Source organism: Lacerta agilis, chromosome 16, assembly GCF_009819535.1.
Source record: "Lacerta agilis isolate rLacAgi1 chromosome 16, rLacAgi1.pri, whole genome shotgun sequence".
NCBI classification, from domain to species: domain Eukaryota; kingdom Metazoa; phylum Chordata; class Lepidosauria; order Squamata; family Lacertidae; genus Lacerta; species Lacerta agilis.
The window spans coordinates 1,409,680-1,415,679 of record NC_046327.1 but is presented as its reverse complement, the minus strand read 5'-3'; positions in this window follow the sequence as shown (position 1 = coordinate 1,415,679).

Genomic DNA, 6,000 nt, shown 5'->3' with positions numbered 1-6,000 from the left:
TTATTATGCACATTAATTTTTTTAAAAAACGCTTGCTTTTATCTATATTTTGATAATTCATTATGTCTATGCATCTTGAAGTCTATTTATTGCAACTTCAAGTAGAAATTTTCACCATTTTATGTAAACCGCTAAGAAAGAAAGAAAGAAAGAGAGAGAGAGAGAGACATTTATTGAGCAGTATATAGATTTTGCTAAACAAAATAAATAAACATAGCCAATATCTGCTGAAACAAATGCCAGCAAACCTATGGATCCGCTGCCAGACCCTGAGCAATTTATTCTTCCTTGTCTCGTACGATAAGCACTTTGGTTGAACAGGTGGCGTTATGAATCTTTGTGCTCCAATCATGGCTGGTTGAATTAGATCAGGCATCCCCAAACTTGGCCCTCCAGATGTTTTGGGACTACAATTCCCATCATCCCTGACCACTGGTCCTATTAGCTAGGGATAATGGGAGCTGTAGTCCCAAAACATCTGGAGGCCCGAGTTTCGGGATGCCTGAATTAGATACATCCATCAGTTCCTTGCTTGTAGAAATAAGATTAAAAATAATCGGGGGGCTATTGTAAGGTTACAATAGTAACCTTATTGTAACATCCAAAAAACTAAGATCATGGCCACTGGTCCCATCACCTCCTGGTAAATAGAAGGGGAAGAAATGGAGGCAGTGAGAGATTTTACTTTCTTGGGCTCCATGATCACTGCAGATGGTGACAGCAGTCACAAAATTAGAAGACGCCTGCTTCTTGGGAGAAAAGCAATGACAAACCTAGACAGCATCTTAAAAAGCAGAGACAGCACCTTGCCGACAAAGGTCCGTATAGTTAAAGCTATGGTTTTCCCAGTAGTGATGTACGGAAGCGAGAGCTGGACCATAAAGAAGGCTGATCGCCGTAGAATTGATGCTTTTGAATTATGGTGCTGGAGGAGACTCTTGAGAGTCCCATGGACTGCAAGAAGAAGTAAACAAACAAACTCTTCCAGCAGAGATTTGGGATGCATCCTCTCTTCTGACTTCCAGACATCTTCTTAAGTATCTTATCCGTACACAGACTTCTGCAACTGTTTACATTTTTTGATTGCCCCAGTCCTTTGATTTCCTTTTATTATTATTATATTTTTTTGCAGATATACTGCCATGTTACATTCTATGAATGGAAGGTTGACTTCAACCCCAAAGACGCACTCCTCCATTGTCTCCCAAGTTGGACGCACACCAACCAACCAACCAATGAACAGGAGCTACGGAAATACTTGTATTAATTTAAGTAGAGAGCAGAAAGAATTTTTAAACAGCCGCTACGCAGGGGAGCCGGTGAAACTGGAAGCGGCAAGAACAAATGTTAAACTCATTGTGGCTTTGCTTTGTCTCTCTTCACCTCTCATGAAATAAAAATTTTAATGTGTGCATTCTTGCTTTGAACTAACCCTCATGCAAGCATTCCACCATAAGGCTGAGTACAATTACATCTCCCCACTATCTTTTGATTTGGTTATGACAATAAATAATAATAATAATAATATTAATAATTATATATCTGGCTCTTTTCATCTTCTAAGAGTCTGAGGAACATCTGACTGGGTAATCCACACGCTTTTGAAATCTGGGTGCACGCTGTTATTATCCTCATTGCTTTATGGTTGAGAGAAGTGAGGGAGACGGGGCCGCAAGGGATTTGCTTACAGACATCGCGTCAACAAGAATCAGTATCAGCTAGAGGATCGGGGCATCTGGGGGTTCTTGGAGATGTTCTTCAGCCAGTATTCCTGTGGTGATACTTTCTGGAGGCCAAGGTAGAGCCTGGTTTCATAGCCATGGGTATTCTAGAGCAGCTTTACTCCAGATTTGGGGGCTCCAACTTCCATCAGCTCCAGTCAGCACAGCCAATGGTCAGGCATCAAAATCCACAGGGTACCAGGTTGTATTCTTTTTTTAAAAAACTATTCTGATAAATGAATTTTGCTCTCAGGTTCCAAGTACAAAGTATATGTCTTCTCTTTACGGGGCTTGTGATATTATAAATCTGCAAAGAAAGAAAGAAAAAGAAAAAGATTATCTCTGTTAATCTCATAACAAGATATCTGGGACTATCTAGTCACCATCTGAGCAAATTCTGCTGTGTCAGTAGTTTTAACTGCCAATTTGCAGCTCATGAGAAATCCAAGTTGTGACGGAGTGCTGAGTAAAGCTATAAAATGCAACTGTCTGGGGAAAAAATTGAGCAACCGCAATTCTGAAAGCTGAGATTGAAGTTCTTTATAGGCATTTGCTGAAGGACTAATGTATATTGTGACCAGAATGCCAGTTTGCCATAGCATCATTTTTATATCACATGTATGTTATTCTTAGTTAATCTTAAATATCTACCTAAGATAATTTCTGAATATTCACCAAAAAAGTAGATTAGGTTTCCTGCCTGGTGATTCTCTTAGTGCACGTCTTTTATTTCACCCATATTTATTTACATTATTCATTATTGTCCTATTCTTCCCATTAGCAGAGGATGGCTAATCATCAGTGAACAAAACAATACAAAATGGGGGGAACATAATTGAAATCACAAAGGTACAATAAAAATTAAGCAGTGATAAATACCTGTAGAACCACATTCAAAGCACACACTCTAAGCACAACACCACATTGGCACTGTTTTAGATATGCCCTCTCCCATGTTAGTCCAGTTCTGGGCACCCCAGTTCAAGAAGGATACTGACAAGCTGGAACGTGTCCAGAGGAGGGCAACCAAAATGGTCAAAGGCCTGGAAACGATGCCTTATGAGGAACAGCTTAGGGAGCTGGGTATGTTTAGCCTGGAGAAGAGAAGGTTAAGGGGTGATATGATAGCCATGTTCAAATATATCAAAGGATGTCATATAGAGGAGGGTGAAAGGTTGTTTTCTGCTGCTCCAGAGAAGCGGACACGGGGCAATGGATTCAAACTACAAGAAAGAAGATTCCACCTAATCATTAGGAAGAACTTCCTGACAGTGAGAGCTGTTGGACAGTGAATTTGCTGCCAAGGAGTGTGGTGGAGTCTCCTTCTTTGGAGGTCTTGAAACGGAGGCTTGACAGCCATCTGTCAGGAATGCTTGGATGGTGTTTCCTGCTTGGCAGGGGGTTGGACTGGATGGCCCTTGGGGTCTCTTCCAACTCTAGGATTCTATGATTCTATGATTCTAGCTCGGAGAGAATCTCCCTTTTGCCACATTCTCCCCCAGTATAAATAAAGCACCTAGATTTTACTGAGATGAGTTTCCTCTTAGCTTAAACCTATGTGTGTTTACTCAGGTGTAAGTCCTCCTGTCTTTAATTGTGCAAAGTAGTAGTAGTAGTTGTTATTATTGATTCAATTTATACACCACCCTATACCCTGAGGTCCCAGGGCAGTTCCCAAACAAGACCACGACATATAAAATCAAACCAAAAACAATAACCCAATTTAACCCCCCCCCAAAAAAGAACCACATTCTAAAAGGGTGTTGGATGTCAGTAAGCTCAACCAAAGACCTGGTTAAAAAGGAACATTTTTGCCTGGTGCCTAAAGGTGTATAATGAAGGCACCAGGTGAACTTACCTGGGGAGAGCATTCCACAGACGGGGAGCCACTGCAGAGAAGGCCCTGTTCTTGTATTGTCAGACTTTCTGGACCTCTCAAGGAGGAGGCACACGAAGAAGGACCTCAGAAGATGATCTCAGGGTCCGTTTAGGTTCATATGGGAAGGGGCAGTCCTTGAGGTATTGCAGTCCTGAGTTAAGTGTGATGTGTACAGATTGCAACCATAGCTTCTGCCATGTCCAAGGGAACTTAATCCCCAGACAGAGTCTAAAGCCAGTGTGGTGTAGTGTGGTTAAGAGCAGTGGACTCGTAATCTGGTGAACCAGGTTCGATTCCCTGCTCCTCCACATGCAGCTGCTGGGTGACCTTGGGCTAGTCACACTTCTCTGAAGTCTCTCAGCCCCACTCACCTCACAAAGTGTTTGTTGTGGGGGAGGAAGGGAAAGGAGAATGTTAGCCGCTTTGAGACTCCTTCGGGTAGTGAAAAGCGGGATATCAAATCCAAACTCTTCTTCTTCTTCACCTGGCAAACCTACCTGAAAAGGAGACAATGGAGCTTACTTCAATGCAATATGCACAGGATCATTTAACACAAAATGTCATTTGAAAGGGGAGGAGGCTAGAAGTCAAGGGCGGATATTATCCTACATGCCGTAACCATATGAGGAAAGAGATTTTAAAAATAAAAAAGTAAAGTAGTTACATCTGGTTCCTTATAATCTTACATATCCCAAAAAGTATAGAGAACTTAACATTATAGCATTATAGATGCTGGGCAGAGATAGGATTTTTCTACAAGTTTTTTTTTATTTGGGGAGGAGATAGTATTGACTAATAGGGCAGCTAAGATGCAGCTAACAAATTTTATGGCAAATAGTGGCTGGGTTTTCGTTTAGAAGCCTGGTAACATGTGACTGTGCTGCCACCTGCAGGATATTCGTTTGTGTTAATTTGTAGCATTGTAAATAATTGTGTGCACAGGGAGCAAGAGCGCCTCTCAGCTTTCTGACTGGTCTGGAAGGACCTTAGTGATTTGGGGGTGCCTTTTGAATCTGTCCTTTTGAGGAAGAGGTGTGCAAATGGAATGCTATCTCCAAGGCAAGGATCATCTGTCAGGGAAGCCTCTTAACAAATGCTGAAACCAATGAGAGAGTCTGGCCCATCTCATTCGTAATCAATATAAGTATCTATTTGAGGGATCAAATTGTGTCTCTCCATGAGCAGAACAGAATTCTGCTTGTGCAATGGGACATCCCTTTGCTTCGTCCTGTGTGGCCCCCACCCCCCAAAAAATCTGCTCTGAAGAGATGGGAGACCCTTTGGACGAATTTGGGAAAACCACCAAGGGCAGGAGAGGTTGGTGGGATTCTGCTCAAGCCACCCTGGATTTAATCCTACAATTAATCCAAAATGCAGCAACCAGACTGGTGACTGGGAGTGGCCACCGAGACCGTATAACACCAGTCTTGAAAGACCTACATTGGCTCCCATAACCTTTCCGAGCACAATTCAAAGTGTTGGTGCTGACCTTGAAAGCCCTAAATGGCCTCAGCCCAGGATACCTGAAGGAGAGTCTCCATCCCCATCGTTCAGCCTGGACACTGAGGTCCAGCTCCAAGGGCCTTCTGGCAGTTCCCTCCCTGCGAGAAGTGAGGTTACAGGGAACCAGGCAAAGGGCCTTCTCGGTGGTGGCGTCCTCCCTGTGGAACGCCCTCCCACCAGATGTCAAGGAAATAAACAACTATCTGACTTTTAGAAGACATCTGAAGGCAGCCCCGTTTAAGGAAGTTTTTAATGTTTGGTATTTTATCATTTTTTTGATATTCTGTTGAGAGCAGCCCAGAGTGGCTGGGGAAATCCAGCCAGGTGGGAGGGGTGTAAATAATAATAATAATAATAATAATAATAATAATAATAATATGTTGTTGTTGTTGTTGTTGTTGTTGTTGTTGTTGTTTTGTTTACACCCCACCCATCCTTGGCATGAGCTGAGCACACTAGACAGGGACTAATTTAAAATGAAGCATTAGGCCAGATGCAATTTTAGGTGAGTGTCCCGGGGTAGCAGTGCATGTGTGAAAGCCCACAGGTTATTTGGGAATACGTAGCCCCCTCCTTCTAATGTGTTAGTGTGTACAACAGGTGGCATGGCAACACAACACATCTAGTCTCCCAGTGGCCTGGATGTGACATTTAGGGTGTCCCAAAACTTAGGCCACATCTATGCCATATGTTTAAAGGCTATTGCTTCTACCAACAAATCCTGGGAACTGTAGTTTATTCTTCACAGAGCTACGGTTCCCACCTACCAGGAACCAACTTTAGCCTTGCGCCTTGTGTGTTTTAAGCATTTGTAGGCCTACTGGATCCTATTGTTATTACTACTGCTGAAAAGAATTACATAACGATCACATTTTGCTGCTGCTGCTGTGGGTGCTG